The sequence below is a fragment of the Diceros bicornis genome, chromosome 12 (assembly GCF_020826845.1).
Source record: "Diceros bicornis minor isolate mBicDic1 chromosome 12, mDicBic1.mat.cur, whole genome shotgun sequence".
NCBI lineage: Eukaryota > Metazoa > Chordata > Mammalia > Perissodactyla > Rhinocerotidae > Diceros > Diceros bicornis.
In genome coordinates this window covers 59,283,238-59,301,927 of record NC_080751.1, presented here as the reverse complement: position 1 = coordinate 59,301,927, position 18,690 = coordinate 59,283,238, and the positions used below count along the sequence as shown (strand labels likewise).

General features: G+C 42.0%; 1 non-coding gene across 1 annotated transcript; it reads right to left on the bottom strand.

Annotated features, from left to right (window-relative positions):
- Positions 1–17,857: 17,857 nt before the first annotated feature.
- Positions 17,858–17,960, bottom strand: LOC131412309 (U6 spliceosomal RNA). Its single transcript, XR_009221752.1, has one exon. It is a non-coding gene; the product is annotated as a U6 spliceosomal RNA (small nuclear RNA).
- Between the last annotated feature and the right edge of the window lie 730 nt (positions 17,961–18,690).

Below are 18,690 nucleotides of genomic sequence, written 5' to 3'. Positions count from 1 at the left end.
ATTTGATGGTGTTAAGGCAAAGGTCCAAAAAGGAAAAAATTAAATCCTGCTAATCACTGCTTCTCCCAATGGGAATCGGATGGAAATAGTCTCAAGGAACTGTAGCCAAATGGGATACAAAGCACTATTCTGCTGGTAGCTCAAAGGGTGTCCCACACCCAATGCTGAGCTCACCTAAAAGTTGGGTTAGAGAAGTGGATTTGGCTCAAGGCCTACATAGGGCCTCCTAGTTCCTCTCTCCCATTGCTGTGAAGTCTGAACTTGGCCTCTTACCACCATCTTAGTGGCCACATAAAGAAAGGAATACCAGAGCAAGGAGGAAAAGGGAGGTTAGGTACCAAAGAAGGTGCCACCTAGTTTTGCCAATTTTACCAAATATTGCAGAATAGAGAGAGAGGGACATGAGACAGCTCTTTCCTAAGGACAATCTCTATCCAGGTCTGTCTACCTCAGGGCAGTGGGAAGTGCCAAAGAGCACAATTAGTGCCTTGAACAATGATCAGTCGTATTAGCAAGCTTTCCTTCCACAGGATATTTCTGATGAAGGGAAATGAGACTAAAACCCTTTCCCAGCAGTATGTGTGTGATTAACTTTATACATCTATGTGTCTGCTACCTGTGATAAACTGTATTACTGTTCAGCAATATTTACTGCCCTTCCCTATACCTTCCTGCTTTCCTGCTCTTGGCCATGTGATTTCCTTTGGCCAACAAAGTATGAATTTCTAACTAGATGACAACACTTGTGGTTAGAAGCTTTAAGAGCCAGTACTTGCTTCACCAAACCCTACTGTCCCTGTCAAAGTAACAAACAATATTCCAGAAAGCGGCTGCTCCATCACCCTGGGTCCTGGGTGAGGAAGGGGATGACACAGAGCAGAGCTCTCAGCCAACTATCAGTAGGCAAGTGGTGTATGTGAGCAATAAAACTTGTGTTTTCAAAGTGATTGAGATATTCCAGATGTCTCTTACAGTAGCATAGCCTAGCCCATCCTGATGATCCTAGGAGTTCCTCTAGGAACGTATCCCTCACTATATCCTCAGTCTAATACAAAGCCCGGCACATATGCATGTTCAATGGATCTGCAGAATAAACTGATGAATATTGTTAATCAAAACTGTCCTTTTCAGGGCGGGCCCAGTGGCGCAAGCAGTTAAGTGCGCGCGCTCCGCTGCGGCGGCCTGGGGTTCGCAGATTCGGATCCCGGGCGCGCACCAACGCACTGCCTGTTAAGCCAAGCTGTGGTGGCATCCCATATAAAGTAGAGGAAGATGGCTACGTATGTTAGCTCAGGGCCAATCTTCCTCAAGAACAAAGGGGAGGATTGGCATCAGATGTTAGCTCAGGGCTAGTCCTCCTCACAAAAAAAAATAAAAACTATCATTTTCTTCACTGAGAAACAATGTAGTATAGCAAAAAAGATTAGACTTTGGAGTCACAGACACTAACTTTAAATCCCATTTTGCCACTTATTGGATGTGAAACTGGGCAGTTCAACTTTCTAAGTCTCCATCTCTTCGTTTAAGAAAAATTTTGTTTGAAATGCCTTCCTTAAAGAGGTTTTTATGAGTGTTAAATGAGATAACATCTATAAAGAACCTCGTATGTCATTGGGATATCATAGATTCTTAATACATTAAATTTATTGTTAATGATATTGGCCAATTTTTTTGTTTTATTCAAAAAAACTGCACACAAGAGCAGTGGAGGGAAAGAAAGGGGACAATATATTACAGATATTTCTGTAGTATAATCAATACTACTGAATAATTGATTGGTTTGGAAGGATTGAGGAAAAAGAGAGAAGAAGTAAAATAGAGGATAATTATCAGATTTACTAAGGAAATGGTGTGGGTGCTGCTATTTGATCTAGATAGAGCAGACAAAACAGGTTACATGTGGCTTGGCTTGGTGACTGGACAAGGGTATGGGATTATAAATTCAATTTTATGTAACTTGGGTTCCAGAAGGCTGTGGATCATCTGCATAGAGTTATTGAGCTATGTTTAAAAACAAAATAGTTGTTGAAGGTCTGAAATTTAGGTAAGATTTATGTCGGTATATATAAATGCTTATTGATTAAATGAATAGTTAAATGCAAGTCAAGAGAGGTAAGAACACTACACGAGTTCTTTGGTAGGCAGATTTCGTATTTCATGTGTATATTTTTGCATAACCACTAATTGTCTATGGATAAAGAGATTAGCCTACTTTGAACCTGATTTGCATATGTCCTATTCTAGTGGAAAAAATTTTAACTATTTTGAAAGTTCAAGTTACATTAAAATATACCCATGTCTATTTAACAAAATATAAAGATAGTCACTGAAGATAAACCATTTAGGAAGTAGGAAAGAACTAGCTTCATTAAGCAAAATTTTCAGAAAGCTAATCATTTAGCACAGATTTTTGTGTTTCATAAGTTTTAGTCAGAATTGTCTTAATTAGTACTAGTTATTAACCACAGATGGAGACAGTAGTTAGAAGAAGATGGAGTGACTTCCCCCAAACCATTAATTCAACAACTATTTTGTTTTTAAGCATCAACTCTGAGAAAAGCACTGCCCCAGCCATATTGTGGGATGATAAATTAAAATCAGACACAAGTATCATCTTCAAGGAGATCACAGCTTCAGACGGGGCGATGACAAGGAGAGAGATCCAGGTTAGGTGTTATGGTAGGTGGAGCGGGAACAATTATTCCCAACTGAGGAGGTCAGGTGGGTTTGTGTAGAGATTGTGATTTTTTAGCTGCTTCCTGGTAATTAAGCATAACCTATGTTTGTGAGAAATATGGTTTGAGGAGGGCATTCTAATGGGGAGACTCACAGGAGGAAAGGCATACAGGTGGGAAAGAATTAGGTCCTTGTGCAGAAGGATAAAAAGCTCAATGTGATTATAACTAAATATTTATAAAGTCATGAGAAAATGTAGATTAGGGCCAGGCCACAAGGAATTTTGAATATCGAGCTAAGGAATGTGATCTTTATTCTGTAATAGATCCTAGGACTCCATTGCAAGAACTTGAGCAGAAGAGAGATTGACACTTATAGGGCATTTCAAAAGAAAGATATTTAGGGGCTTTCCTGGGGATAGGTTTTCTCATCCTAAAGTCAGGGAAATAATATTTACTGCACAAGGATGGTTTTAAATGAGATAACCTACATAATGCCTTGGTTGGTAATAGGTTCCCTTCCCATCCTTTTCTGAAAGTGACCTGATAATATCCACCTGTTCATCATTAAGACCCCAAGGCAGTAACTGCAACAACAGGAAGATATTAACAAGGGCAGGTGCTATAAAGGCAGCTGGAGACCCACAAGCAGGGATTTAGCAGATAAAGTAAAGGCAAGCAATAAAGAGAGAAAGGGGGGAAGAAATGTTTGCCAAGGGCTGTTGAAAAGAAATAAATTGGAAACCTGTTATGCATGTATCTGGGACACTGCTGTTAACTCGGGAGGGGAGGGAGGGCTTACAGAGCGAACTCCTCCGGTGAGTCCTAGAATGCCCAGGAAACCGGACCCTCATGCTGCGTGTGTGCTTGTGTGTGCGTGTGTGTGTGTGTGTGTGTGTGTGTGTAGACAGTGCAGCCCATCCCAACCATACTGGCTGGCAGAAGGGAGCTGGAGCTAATCGCCAGGATTGTTTCATTTGGGAAAATTACTCTCATCAAGTTGCAATTGTGACACCAGAGCAGTGTCTGCAGGCAAACTGACACATGCAAATTTCCAACAGGAAAATCTGCAGAGATGAAGGCAGGAGCCCTCAGGGCACCACTAAGGACTAAACATATCTAGTGGAAACAGCTGGAGATGCGCCTCACCGCTGCTGGTGTTAAGTTCTTACCGGTACAGAAAGCCCTACCAAGGTAACCACAGAGTGTGATCCAGCTGCCTACCTGGCCACTCAAGTAGCACCATGAAGTCATCAGTGCCCACGGAACAATGTGTCCACTGTTCAAGAACAGGCAGGAGTGACAGCACTTAATGCTTGCTCTCCCAAGAGGCCAGAGTCTAGACAGACAGAGATAATATGCCCTCCGTGATCTATGAAGCCCTCAAGGCCTCCATGAAACGTGCAGACAGATACTAAGAGACAAAGATGCTCCGAGGAGCCATATATAATCAACCTGCTACAGTCAGGGAGTTTCCTTGAAGAATGGGCGCATGAGCTGAACCTTGAAGAACAGGTAAAGAGAAATAGGAGGGAAGTCAGCTAGGGTTGATAATACAAGGTAAACGATAAAAAGGGTGGGTAACCAGTAATGGCAAAGCTAACTCAAGGATACAATGACTCTGCTCCTTCTGCTTAGTGCTGTCACAGGTACACAGCTGCGACCTTCAAAACATCCAAGGAGAAGTCTTAAAAAAAGAATCACTGGGGGGCCGGCCCAGTGGCATAGCAGTTAAGTGCACGCACTCCGCTTCGGTGGCCCGGGGTTCGCAGTTTCGGATCCCGGGCGCGCACCAACACACCGCTTGTCAAGCCATGCTGTGGTGGCGTCCCATATAAAGTGGTGGAAGATGGGCACAAATGTTAGCTCAGGGCCAATCTTCCTCAGCCAAAAGAGGAGGATTGGCATCAGATGTTAGCTCAGGGCTGATCTCCCTCACAAAAAAAAAAGAATCACTGCCCTTCCTCCTAACATATCTCCTCCCAAGCAAATACTGATACCCACCTTCTGGAGGACCCCGTGAGGCAAGACTTTGGCCAGCTCTGGGAAGAGTTTGTAGATGAGGTTGTCTCCTAAGCAGCCACAAATCACCCCAACTCCACAGCAGAGATCTTGGACGAAGAACTGTTTGTTCTTCTCTGCTAAAGAGCCATGTATGAGAAGGCAAACTCCACGGGGCAAGAATGTTACTGAATGTTATTGAATGAATGAATGAATGAATAGGGTAAACCTTCCAAAAGAACTTAAGCTGGGGGCCCCAAAAATATCCTAGCAAGAGGGGTTGGCAGACTTTTTACACATATAAATATCTCTTGAATTACTGAATTAAATAATGCAAAAATCGATAACTAAATGAACAAATGAATATACTACTTAAAAAACTATCAGAGTTTTGTTCCCTGAGAGAAGTCTCCCCGAAGGCATACACTGGGCAAGCTTTGTGATATGTGCCCAGCAGCGCTCACCACAGTAGCAGAGCTGAAGCTTCCAGTTCCCCTCACTGAGTCCTACAGGACACCTCGCCCCATTCCTACCCCCACCCCAACTGCCTGTGTACACACAACCCACCTTGCACAGTGTCCTATTTCATGTGACCACAAAATCTAGTGAGTTACCTAGGGAGCCCTTAGGTACATCAAAATCTGTCCATTTTATAGATGACAAAAGTGATACTGATCCAGACTGAGTCTGAGTTACAACAATTTCGGGATTCTGTGATTTGGACTTTGTGTGGGGTCCTTCCTGGGTTAGAACGCTGGTGCCAGGACAGGGATCAGGAGCAGTGTTATTATCCCTACTACTCTTTGGCTTAATTCATTTGTGATCTCCTTTCCAGATGGACCTAACATGCTTTACTCTTATCCTGTGCTAGTAGGTCATCATATCCCCGTTGGCAATACCTAGAGCGAAGGTGCCATGACTCCTAGGCCATGCTTTTTCTATGCACATCATACTTGACAGACTTCAGTCATGTATTTTCCTTCCTCGTTGGAAGCAGGGCTCTTGGGGAGTTGTGAACATCCATGAAATTTTCTATATAAGCCTTTATGTCCTAAGAATACACAAGTGGCTCCCAAAAGATGCAATTTGTAGACAGAGGCTCCTACCAGAGATTCAACTCTGGGAGATCCTGGGTAGGTGGTGACTCTGCCCATAACCAAAATGTTGCTGACCACTGCTCATTCTCCACAATGACCATTCCAAAATCCCCAGGGCATGGCCTTCAACTCAAGCCACCAGCCCCCCAGCGTGACTAGGACAACCTGAAGTTTCTTGTGGTGTTTCATTTATTTAAGCTGCATAAAGCACTGGCTTTGATTTGACTCCCTTGTAGTAGATAGGTGTTCTCCCCCGTTCATAAATCAGTGATTAAAATGCTGAGGACCCACACTGCCTTTACTGTCCTTAAGTTTCTGGTTTGTGCCAGAGTCTTGTTTAGCTCATAAATCTCAAGCCTCAATCTTTGTCTTCTGGATATAGGCAGACTCTACCTGTGAAACTTGTATCCTGTCTGAGAAATAAGCACAGCTCCATGCGAGGGAGCAAAACAAAAACGAGCTCCTCCCAGCAGAGAAAGATGGGCCCGTTAGACATTCATCTTTCTTGGCCACAGGCAGAGCAGGTGGCAAGCGGAGTGCCAACTGCTATTGAAGTCAATGATGAGACATGGTGGCCGTGACCAGGAGGTGACTCTGGTAAGGCAGAGGGAGGCAGGAGGACTGGGAGATGGGCTGGCTTCCTGGAGCACTCAGACATAATTTCCTCTGCCTCCATGCTGTCACTCACAGCCCTTTATATAGCACCAATGTCATGCCACATCAGTTGCACCTGTGACCGTGTGATGACTTTTAGACTCAGATAAATACCATCTCCGGACGTCAAGATGATGGGCACAATGGAACACCCTAGTGACTGATCTGTTTGTTTCTATCCTGGGACTGTGGGTCTATTAAATAAACACTAGTATTTTGAAGGAAGAGCAGGAGAAATGACTATTAGGTGGCCTTTGTATATCTTGTGTGGTTTAGATGTTGCCGTCATTGTTTGATCTTTGGATTTGTTTTTTAAGGTGGGAACAATTTTTTTCAGACAAATAGATCTGGACACAAGCAGCAGGATTTGATATGCCAGCTCCAATTCCTCCCTGAAAATACTCCACAGCTGGCAAGATGTCAATGATTAGCTGATTTCCCTGCTCTGTTGCAAAGTTCTACTCCTTGGCCAGATTCAACAAGAGTAGTAGAGGGGCCACGTGATCTTCCCTGGAGGCCTCACCCTCTGCATGCTCCCGAGGCCAGTCCTCCCATGTCAGACTGGGAGACAGAGTCTGGGATAGAGCACACTTTTTTCCTCATTTTGCACAAAGCAAGCTAGGGTTTGAGGACAATATTCTGCCTAGCTCATTGCATTTTGGATTATTTAATTTTAAGGAGAAATTATTTATAAGAAAAATATTTATAATTGGAATTATTAAGAAAGTCTAGGTCATAAAAAGCTACTCTCCTCCAAACTTTGAAATTGGTTTTATATTTCAGTTTTTAAAATTCTAGAAAAAATTATTCAGAATTTGAGTGTCCCTTTTCCTACTTACCTTTTCACCCAAGAGAGTTCCTTAATTAGTATGTTACCATTTCTTTACCTGTAAAATTCAGATGATATCACTGAGAATTTCATAAGTGGAGTGATTTAAAGCTATTTTAAGAGTCACTTTCTTCCTTAAGAAGTTCCCTCCAGAGAACATTGTACCTTAGAGAATCGTATCAACACTAGGTAGGAACTTAGATACCACAAGTTAACTCTGTCTGCATCCTCCCCACCAGACCCTGAACCAAATATTCTGGGAACAACGTGAAAGGAACCTGCATATCCTAGTAGATTCTAAGAGATGGAGTGATGGCTCCTGGCCTCTGCTAGTCAATTCTCCTGTGATCAGCCTAAAATTAAAGAATAAGAAGTTAAGACAGTCTGCGCATGGTGAGAAAATTCCCTCCAATTTTCTAGTTTTTGTTGAGAAATGTATGAAGAAGGGCAACTGACAACATGACACCCTCCTACACTACTTATCTATAGTTGTGTTACTCAAAGTGTGGTCCTTGGACTAGGGCCAGCATGTGAACTATTTGTCAATCATCTGCAATGAGATAAATACAGAATTTAAAAGTAAACATGTCAATACCTGTATAGCAATTTGACATTGCCACAACATCCAAGGAAGTAATCTGTGGACTCATCTTTATTTAACAGTGTACACACTAATCTGGGCTTGTCAGACTTGGGTGGTGAATCCCATTGGCTCAAACTGTTATCTAGTCACATGTAATAAAGAATATATCTATCCATTACAGATTAGAAATCCAAAACGCTAAAAAGATGATAGGTGATAGATAGATAGATAGATAGATAGATAGATAGATAGATAGATAGATAGATGAGAAGAATGAACAGGTCCTTTGCCACAGACAGTTTGAGAAGCACAGTGCTATCATATTCACCAAACTTGTAAATTAACTGTTCATTGTCCTCCTAGGTTGATTGTAAGCTCCATGAGTGCAGGAACTGTGTCTTCTTCAATGCTCTATCACTAAAACCTAGTACAAATCCTGGTTTGTTGAATGAACAAATGAGCAATATTTAGAGTTCTGCTTCCCTCCCAGATTGGGCAGCCATTTGATGTCAAGAGAAGGCGATCACGGCACATATGTCAAGTGAAGATAGAGATCACTCACAAGCTCTCACTCTCCCCACTTACCCAGTCTTCAGTGTCAAGGCAATAAGACAGAAGACTCCAGAATACATCACCAAATTTATAAGTCATGCCTCTAGAGAAATATGACCCCCTCTGTAGAATTCATTTTATCACACCACCTTTTCAGGAACACAGCTATTACAAAAGCAGAGTACAACTGACATTTCTTATGTTAAGTAATTATTGTGTGGAAGTTATCAGTGTCCCATAAACATGCCATGGTTCTTTATAAACTTCAGAGGGTAAGCAGGCTCAAGTTTCAGGGCTTCTGACATTACAAAAAACCCACACGTGTCATGACCTTGTCCCCAAAAAGACACAGAAGAGACAGACCGCATTCACCGTGTCAGAATATTCTGATTTAAAGTATATTTTGTCAACAAGTAGTAGAAAGAGAAAACATTAGGATAGAATCCACAGTGGCTCCCACCTGAGGGGGGTACAGTCCCCTAAGGGGGGCTTGGAAAGGGGTGGATGCTCCAGTTATCTGTTGCTGCACAGCAAACCCCTCCAAATTAAAATGGCATAAAACCACCATGTTATTACGCTCACAGATTTTGTGGGTCAGGAATTCAGATAGGGTACAGTTGTCTCTGCTCCACAACACCTGGGATCTCAGCTAGGAAGATTCAAATAGCTGAGAAGTTCTCAAATAACCAGAGACCAGAATTATGTGGAGACTTCTTCACTCACATGTTTGGTGCCTGGGCCGAGATGACTCAAAGGCTGGGTTTAGCTGGAACCGTTGACCAAGACAACTATTTACACATAGACTTTGTCATAGCATGACACTCCGGGGGTAGCCAACTTCTTACATGGTGTCTCTGGCCTCCAAGATTAAGACTTCCTGCAAACAAGAGGGAAGGTACATAGCCTTTTAGGACCAAACCTCAGAGGTCACATAGTGTCACTTTTGCTGTACTGTGTTGGCCAGAGCAAGCACAAGCACACCCAGATTCAAGAGGAGGTAACATAGACCCACCCCCCTCTTGATGGGAGAAGTGTCAAAGAATGAACAACCACATTTTAAAACCTCTCCAGTGCAGAAAACTTCTGAGACTTCAATGAACAGCAGCCAGGAATGCTAAAAGAATCCTACAAAGCATGTGATAGTCTTGCACCTCAAAGAACTGGTCTTCCCAGGATGCCAGGAGGGCCCCTACCTACAAACACTAGATCCTTAGATTCTGAGAGCTGGATAGAGGCCATTTCATCCAAGAACATGACACCCCCCCCCCCGATCCATTTTACAAAAGTGGAAATCAAAGTCTGGAGTCGATGGGCTGAAACTAGACTCCAGGCCTCTTTCTTCCAAGGTGGATACCCCTAAGAAACTTTTTAAGATAACATACTTTCTTCAAGTATGTTATCCTAGTGTATAAAATCATCAGTGAATGTTAAAACTGGTGGTGACAGTGTGGTGAGTAACAGCATATTTACATGGTGAATGTGCCCACACATTGTTGACTAATTATTAAAAAAAAAGAGTGACTTTACAATGGAGAAATCTGGTGGATATCATCTTAACCCAGCGATCAAAGTGACAAATGGGCATTGATACCGGCTCAATACAGAGTTGACATAAGGGAAGCCATATTGTAGAGGGGAAACCATATTGTGACTTGGAATGACCTCTGATTAACTCTGGACTTTATGGTCCCTCCCAGCTGCTATAAGTTGATAACCTTATTCTTTTGAGTTCCTTAGGAATGTGATGACCCCTGGGCAGAGAGTCTATGCTGATAGCCATCATCAATGACAACTAAAGGATCAGGGTATAGGGTGTTGCTCCAGTCTCTGATGCATATAAAGTAAAACAAAAGACTGCCAGGAACTAAGACCAGATGGATGCCTCCACCCAGTAATCAGATGGATGCCCCACCCTGGGACCAGATGCCTCCCCCACTCAGAGACCAGCCCTCTATATAACTGGCCTGTAGTCTTTGTTCTGTAAGATGGTTCTTTGAGACATTAGGTGGCCATCTTACCCCTTGCTAGCAAGATGTAATAAACTGCCCTTTCTTTTCCACCATCCTGCCTCTTGACGATTGGCTTTTGTCTCACAGCGAGAAGATCATGTCCTTTGTGCGGTAACAGAATCATTTGCCTCCTGGTATGATGCACTGATAAGGCACATCACTTCTGTGATATTCTTGCCCAGAATGCATAACCTGAATCTAATCATGACTGAGGAACATTCTACAAATAATTGGGCTATGTTTTTCAAAAAGTGCAAGATCATGAAAGACAGTCTGCTTGCTCTCAAGTAATTCAGAAAAAAATACTATACTGATAGATACGCACACATATAACAGAGGAGAATGTAAATGACAAAGAGGATAAAGTAAATGAATACAATATGAACAGTTGGTGAAGCTGGAAAAGGGGTTTGCAGAAGGTCTTGTATTTTTCTTGCAACTTTTCTATAAGTTTTGCATAAGTTTGAGATTATATCAAAATCAAAAGTTACACAATCAGCAACAACAAAACGTTTATTTGTGAATTTCTGGGGGTATTCTCCCAGCTACTGCAATAAATTCCATTTCTTAACTCTTCAAGCGGTAATAGTTTAAACAAACCACAACGCTCTGGGTTCCATTCTCAGGAAATTCTGTCTGGTCTTCAGGAAGTAGATCTGGGCTGTTGGGGGAGAAGTCAACGAGAATATTTCAGGGTACAAATGGGCCCTACATATAGATCTTTTATGTCATGTCTTAGTTGGGTTACAGGTTAAGCTGGTATAACAAAGAGACCCCAAATCCAGAGGCTTAAATAAATAGAAGTTCCATTCTCTCATCGAACAGTCCAGGAAGGTTGGACAGCTTTGCCATCCTCAATCTGAAGTATCCATCTCTGGGTCCAAGGGAGCAGCTTCTATTGCCAATTCCTAGCCAGAGGAGACAGGGAAAGAAAGAAGGAAAGACACATAGCTTCATTATAAAATTCAATCTGGAAGTTTGCATACATCACTTCCATTCTCACTTTCTTGGCCAAAATTTAATTACATGCCACAGTTAGACAGTAGGGAGGCTGATTACTCAGCCTGGGTGGCTGAGTTATCTGGGTGGAAGCCAGCCATGTTCCAGCTAAAACTCAGGGTGGGGGTAATGTTCTATTATTAAGAGGAAGAGAGTGAGAAAGGATAATTCTAAGTAATTAGAGCTTCTGCCCAGGGAACAGAGAGTGGGGGTCTTCTATAGGACTAGCAGAGCATCAGAGAGATGTTTCCAACAGAGGTATGGATTTCGAGAGGAGGTAGGAAATTCATGGGAGAAACTGGGCTCCCAAAATAGACACTGTCCTGTTTGGTACCCATTTGAGTAAATTATTTAAGTAGCCATAAGATTACCAGAGACCCAAGGTACTTTATTCTGGAGACAGAGACCAATCAAAGCTTTCTCTGCCATAGAGAGTCAGGATTGCCATGGTCAAATTATTTTCATTCTGTTGACAAAATAAAATGTCTTTACACAAACAAAGCTGTCCTCATCCATGCACACATACGTGTACACTCACAGACAGAGTGCGTGAGCTTGCTCCAGGATACTTCCAGGGTCTTCCCTTAGCGATTCTCTTCATTGATTAGGAGTGTCAGGAATATTTAAACTGTCGACTCTCACAGCATTTATATGGTTACTAAATGCTGTCTGTAAAATAACAGGCAAAGTACTCAACATTGCTTTTTAAGGGATTATGTCTTGACTCGTCAAATTTATGAGTGGCTAAATTGCTTTAGGTGCATCTGAAAAAATAACTTATCCCAAAATAGGCAAGCTAATGCATCTGTATTTCAGTTACTTAAAGCTTTATTTCATTTTTGAGGGTTTTCCTTCAAAATAGCATTCCAAAATGTCACTTTCTCTTCCCACCTTTCTTCTCACATCTCTATAGGGTACAGACAGGTACATGGGCGGACCGCATTGGGCTCTGCTTTTTCCATCCAGCTCCACTGTACCCCTAGGGAGGCTGAGAGGAAGCTAATGAGGGTGCGAGAGGATACTGTCTGCTTTGTCAGAATAGCCAATTTGCCATTTTAACCCAAGTCCTAAAGATGTGTGGACCACCGAGGCACATTAGGCATTTATCATCATCACAGAGCCTGAAGAAAAGACAAGGCCACTCATGCACAGGAAACCACAGATCTTGAAGCCCCCAGTGTGCCACAGAAAGGCTTTGAAAGTCACTCTGGTTCCCCATGGACCATCCTCCTGACCCTTCCTGTGCCCCAGATCTGGAGGAACTGACCCTTCCTCCATGCCGGTGACTCGTCCAAGTGCCCACCTAGGCTCTCCTTGGCTCCCTAAGTTACAGCCTCTACAGCCAGCCCTTCTGTACATGCCCAGTCACAGCCTCAGGCCAAAGGACTTTCAGAAAGACTGCCAACCATGGCTCATGCCACAGACCTCTCAGTGTCAACAGCAGGGGCATCCCTGCCCCTAACTGCCAGCTCTGCTGCTATAGTACACGCCCCCACTCTGCTTTTCAATATCCCCAACCAAGGATTGTCAGTGGAAGCAACATCCACATCTAGTGGAGGGCAGAGTCAAATGAAGAGGTGACATAGCATAGTGGTTACAGGTGTGGTGTTGGAGTATGATTGGGTTTGCATCCTGGCTCTGCCACTTTCTGACTCTGTGACCTGAGCAAGGGACACCTCTCTGTGCCACAGTTTCCTTCTTGTTAAAATCTGATTGATAATAGCACCTACTTCATAGGACAGTGTAAAGTTAGTTAATACACGTAAATCACTTAGAACCATGCCTGACATAATTAAGACTCAATAAACCTTTGCTATCGCCATCATTATTATCGTTACTATTATTATAGAATCTGACAATTAGAAGATCATTAGTGACCATGTCCAAAGCAATTTTAATAAACAAAAGGGGAAATATAAGCCAGTGTGAATGTGGATAGATAGGTGAATTGGCGGTGGGGGGAAGTGTTGAGAAGGTGGAAACATAGAATTTGGTCAAAAGGAGGAAAACAGGTAAGTAATAACAACCAAAGAAGGCCACAGGGTCAAAAAGGAACCAATTCATTCTTTCACCATAACTTGACAGAAAAATTGGTATAAAGCTTTGGTAATTCTGATGAATTGATGAATTGGTATGAATTTAAGATAATCTATTAACAGTAATGAAAATATTAATCATAACTTAAGCAAAATATTTCAAGTATACTTTCAAAATAGCTCGTGTATATCTCACTTTATTCTTAAGTCTAAAGATACAGGGAGGCCCTTTGACCCAATTTTACAGGAGGAAATCAAGTCTCGCATGAGATGCCTTGTCCCGAGCCACACATCCACCCTGGATAAACTTCTCTCTCATCTCTAAGTTCTTAATATTTCAGAAATGCTTATATATGTCACCCCATACTCATAAACCTCAGAGAATCCCTACTATTAATGAGAGCAAGTTAATTTTCTTAGTTTGGAGTTAAAGAACTGCCTGAGAGCCTGCTTGCCCAAGCTTCTCACTCGGGACAGGGTCCATAGCAGAATCTCCCACGCTCCTACTCCTGGTCAATGGGGGTTCCCTGAGCAAGTGTATTTGCTCAGACTCTGGCCCCGTCCAGAACCCCGATCATCTTCCTCTTCTGTTTACCTCATTCCTTTTCCACTGGGCCCCAACACCGGAACTGAGGGTGAAAGCCCCTCTTTGCACTTCAAAAACTGACCAGTGGACACTCATTTGGGACTTACTCACCGCCACTCCACAAGGTATTTGTCTGCATGTGTATCTTATCTGGATTTGGGGTCAGGAAAGTTCTGCCTCCTCACAGTCCTCTGCCTTCCTACAGCAACAGGCCTCACGCCTGTCGCCGGATGTTTTGCTCCCTCCTCTGGTTCCTCAGGTGGTTTGTACGAAGCCCTAGTGACTCAACAGTGCGTGTTCCCTTCCGCGTTTCTCCTCCTGGCAACTCCCTGGGGTCTCACTGTCTAAATGTAAGAGGTTCTGTGCTGAGAGACAACACTGACCAAGAGAAATTGGCAGCGAGTGGTGTTTGCAAGGTCACTCTGGGACCAAGCCAACCAACCGGGGGAGGGGCGGGGGCTGCTGCCCCCAGGAGAAGCCCTCCCGTCTCCAGTTGGGGGGCTGACACTTGCTCCCCCAGAACCTTGGCTTATCAAGCTTGGCACATTGCAGAGCACTTCATGCTCCTTGTTCTTTCTCCATCCATGACAGAACTGCTGTTTAAAAGCTCTCCTTAGGTATTTAAAGCATTTTGAAAGTTGTGTTGTAAAGATGTTTGGCCTTTTATTTTACATTCATCTAGTCACTGGCAGTGGCTTTGAAACTGCATTTAAATACGGCAGGGAGTAGGAAGGGGTTGTAAAATTTGGAGCTTAGGTTAAATAAATCCTCTAACTGTAATTTCCTTTATTAGGAAAAGGGAAGATGTCACGGAAGTAAGAAGGGAGATGCATTGGCTGCCTGTTGATGCTATAACAAATTACGACAAACTTAGCGGCTTTAAAAACATAAACCTATTATCTTACAGTTCTGGAGGGCAGAAGTCTGAGGCATGTCTCAAGAGGCTAAAATCAAGGGGTACACAGGGCTGCCTCCTTTATGGAGGCTCTACGGGAGAATCTGTTTTCTTGCCTTTTCCAGAAGGTGCTCACAGTCCTTGACTTCTGAGCGCTTCCATCTCAGAACCAGCAGTGGCAGGTTCAGTCCTTCTGATATTGAATTACTCTGAGCTCCTCCACAGTCCCATCTTCCTCCAACTCACTCTCTTCCACTTTTAAGGACCCTTCTGATTACATTGGGCCCACCAGGATAATTCCCTATTTTAAGATAAGGTGACTAGCAACATTAATTCCATCTGCAACCTTAATTTCCCTTTGCCATGTAACCCAATATATTCACAGCTTCTAAGGATCAAGATATCGACATCTTTTGAGGAGGGGAGGCGTTACTCTGCCTACCATAAGAGATACAACTGGAGCTATGCTCAGCTCGCAGTTTAGTGATCCTGGCATTGAAATCCGAAATTGGGAAGACAATTTCAAGGTAGTCTGAACCATCCCCACATCTCCCAGCCTCCCACATTCAAAATGGGTCTGCCAAGGTTCTGGCCACATAGGCTGATCAAGACTCAGGTCCCAGGGATGCAAGCTAAAGCAGGGTCCTCTGTAACATGGAAAGAGCTCTGATGACTAATCTTTGTAGAATTCATGGAAGTCCAAGTTCTCTGAACTGCTCTCCCTCAACCAACCACTTACCTAATGAATCCTCTCCACATCTTGGGTAAATCCCATTGACTGACGGCACAGCACAGTGAAGGCTCTCTGCTAGATGGCTAATTTCTGATATATACTAATATTGTCACTGCCGCGAATTGAGTTGGATGCTCAGCCATGTCAGTTGTGATTGTACCCCAACCTGTGTATGCCAGTTGTATACGCTCTTGTAATTAAATGTCACATAAACCAATGAAAGATAAACATGAAAAGAGAGTTGTTTTTATGTACACCAAGTGGAATGCCTTAGAAAGACTTGATAAAGATGAGCCAGTTAAAAAGAAAAAAAAAGAGGCAGGCAAATTAGATGGTAAAACAATTGTAAAAGATAGGAAATAAAATCATCAAAATCTCAAAGGATTTTGTCAAAAAGCAGAAGTGGAGCCAATACTGGGAAACTAGTGGCAGTTAAGAAACTGGCATAACTGGAGCACAGTGGAAGCAAGGTGGGGGGACATTCTTGATAATTTAAACTAGCCGTGTAAGTGATGTGAACCTGGCCTTTATTGGCTGAAGAATGGGTGGGTTAGGTCTGACTGATGTGAATGCCATTTGTAATTCACCCGAGGATGGATTTGAGGATGGTTTGAAAAATGCTGTACAGATAGGAGGATTATTTCTAAAAGTGAGCAAGACAGCTCCTTCTCGGTCACAGTGGTCTTTGTTCCCTCAAATCCTCCCTGTCTTCCTGCCAGCAACTAGCAGGAGTCTGGAAACTTCATTCACTCTGAAAAGTCTGCCACCCTGTGTGTGATCCCAGGCTGACAGATGGGACCACTGAAATAATACTTCTCTGAAAAACTACTTCCAGAAAATCCCAGCTCTTTGCTTGGTCACATTTCCCCCTTTGAAAACAGATATTAATTTGGGGAATATTGAAGAGTATCTGGTGATAGATCTTCTGACCTCATCCTCCTTCTGGTCATGAGCATGTCCAGAAAAGAGGATAAATACTTTCTTTAGTCTTACAGTCTTCATGGGCTTTGTGTCCATATATTCAACAAGTCAGACCTAAATGAATTCAAGACAGTGGAGGAAGACAAATCAGGAGCCCTGGCTACACATTTTCCTTGCCTTTCCTTTCTCTATGGGTTTTCTACCAGTTGGAATGCAGAGGCTGCTGTCTGTGAGCCTATGGCTGCTCTAGAAGGAAGAGTTGGGTCATTGAATGAGCTGGAATTCTGGTGTGCATGTGTAGATGCCAAGCAAAAACACATGGACTCCACATTCCTAACCCTTTACCAGTCCCAGCCCTAAAGGGCCAAGGTAAATGTAATCGTATGTAGATGGGTCTAGAAAGAGATATTTTACTGTAATTCCAAAACCAGAAAATAAACCAACAGACTTAAAACTAAAATATGATGGTTGAAGGTTGAAAGAAGTAAGTTGTGTAAGTAACAGAAATGTCTCATATACTAAGCAAACCAACAAATGATACTTTGAATTGGTAAATCATATCCACATTACTACTACTAGGAGAATTAAAAATAGAAATAGTTAAAGGAAGATGTGGGACAGCGGAGGAACTTCTTTTCATTGGATACTTTCTTGTACTGTTTAAATGTGTATGTAAGTAGTAAAAGGTCTAGAAAAAGGTACATTAAACTTTTAAAAATGTGTTCATCTAGAGAAGGGGAGTGTAAAGTGATTGAGAAGAGAATATTTATCCTTTTTGCTTTGCTTAACCTCTGTGTTATTCCCAATGAACATGTGTTCCCATTGAAATTAAAATTTAAAAATTGACAATAAGTGATTATACATTTATAAAGTAGAAGATTATGAAACTACTTATAGTATCATTGTTGTGGAAGACTAATGACATCGAAAATGTTCATAATAGGTGGGCAAACTTTTAAGAAGAGCCTTAAGTCCCATTCATGCATGGGCAAAATGAATCTCACCACATTCAAATTGTTTGATTCAAGGCTTAAAATATTTTTTAAATCACTTGTTTTATCAGTTATATTTTTTTTAATTGCTGAAAATAATCAGGTTTAAAAAGAAGGATAAAAATTATAGTAAAATCCTCATGTCCATCCCGTAGATAACATTCTATTGGATAGTCTTTCAGATTTTTTTCCATGAATTTATAAATTTTCACTCTATACATAGACACATAGACATGTACACACATAAGATTTCATTAAACAAAAATGGGATAATATAATTCCTACTGTTCTACAAAAATAATAGGAATGGTTCAAAAATATGTGTATCATTCTTGCAGTAGGGCCTTGTTAATTTTTTCTGTATCCTTCTAAGTTTATAATATGAACTGCTATAGTGAGGATAGTGTTTAAAATATTATCAAAATTATAAAGACTTTTGAATTTAAAATGAGTTCGAAGACAATTAGCTTAAAAAGCCCAAAAGGCTTTATTGAGTTAACAGTAAGTTTAAAAAATGAAATTAATTTTAAAGCATTGATTTTTTTCTAAAAGACTGAGACATTTAAATTGTTTTTTAATTCAGTGTTTCAACTCAAGAAATTGAAATTAACTCAATTTAGCTTTTCTATAGTGTTTGCAAATAGGTCTTAATATTCATATGGCCCAAACACCAACACATGCCAACTCGTGGACTGCTGGCTATTCCCCCAGAAAGCTGGATTCAGCAGTCAGCAGGCTTGCCTGGGACAGCAGTGCTTAGAAGATTGGTTGGGGCGGGTGGGAAGCACCATTTAGTTCTTAAGATTCCTAAAGCACTGTTGAATGTGATGGTTCTATGCCATATACCCTTAAAAAGGATGACATTGGAGTTTTAGGCTACCTCTTGTTCTACAAAAATCTAGTCTTAGAAAAGCTTCATTCACCAGCTCTAATTATTGCCATCCCCTGGAAGGCTGCCACCTTGCCCACAGTATCTACTGTCTTTCTCTTTTGTGCTTCCTCTTGATGGAAAGACTCTGCCTTCATTGAAAACTGGATTAAGAAAGTATTTCCTCTGAGTCCAGTGGCCCCTCTGTGACACTGACATATCGTGGTCTTACGTGAGAAGAGGAAGGACCGTGCCGTTAA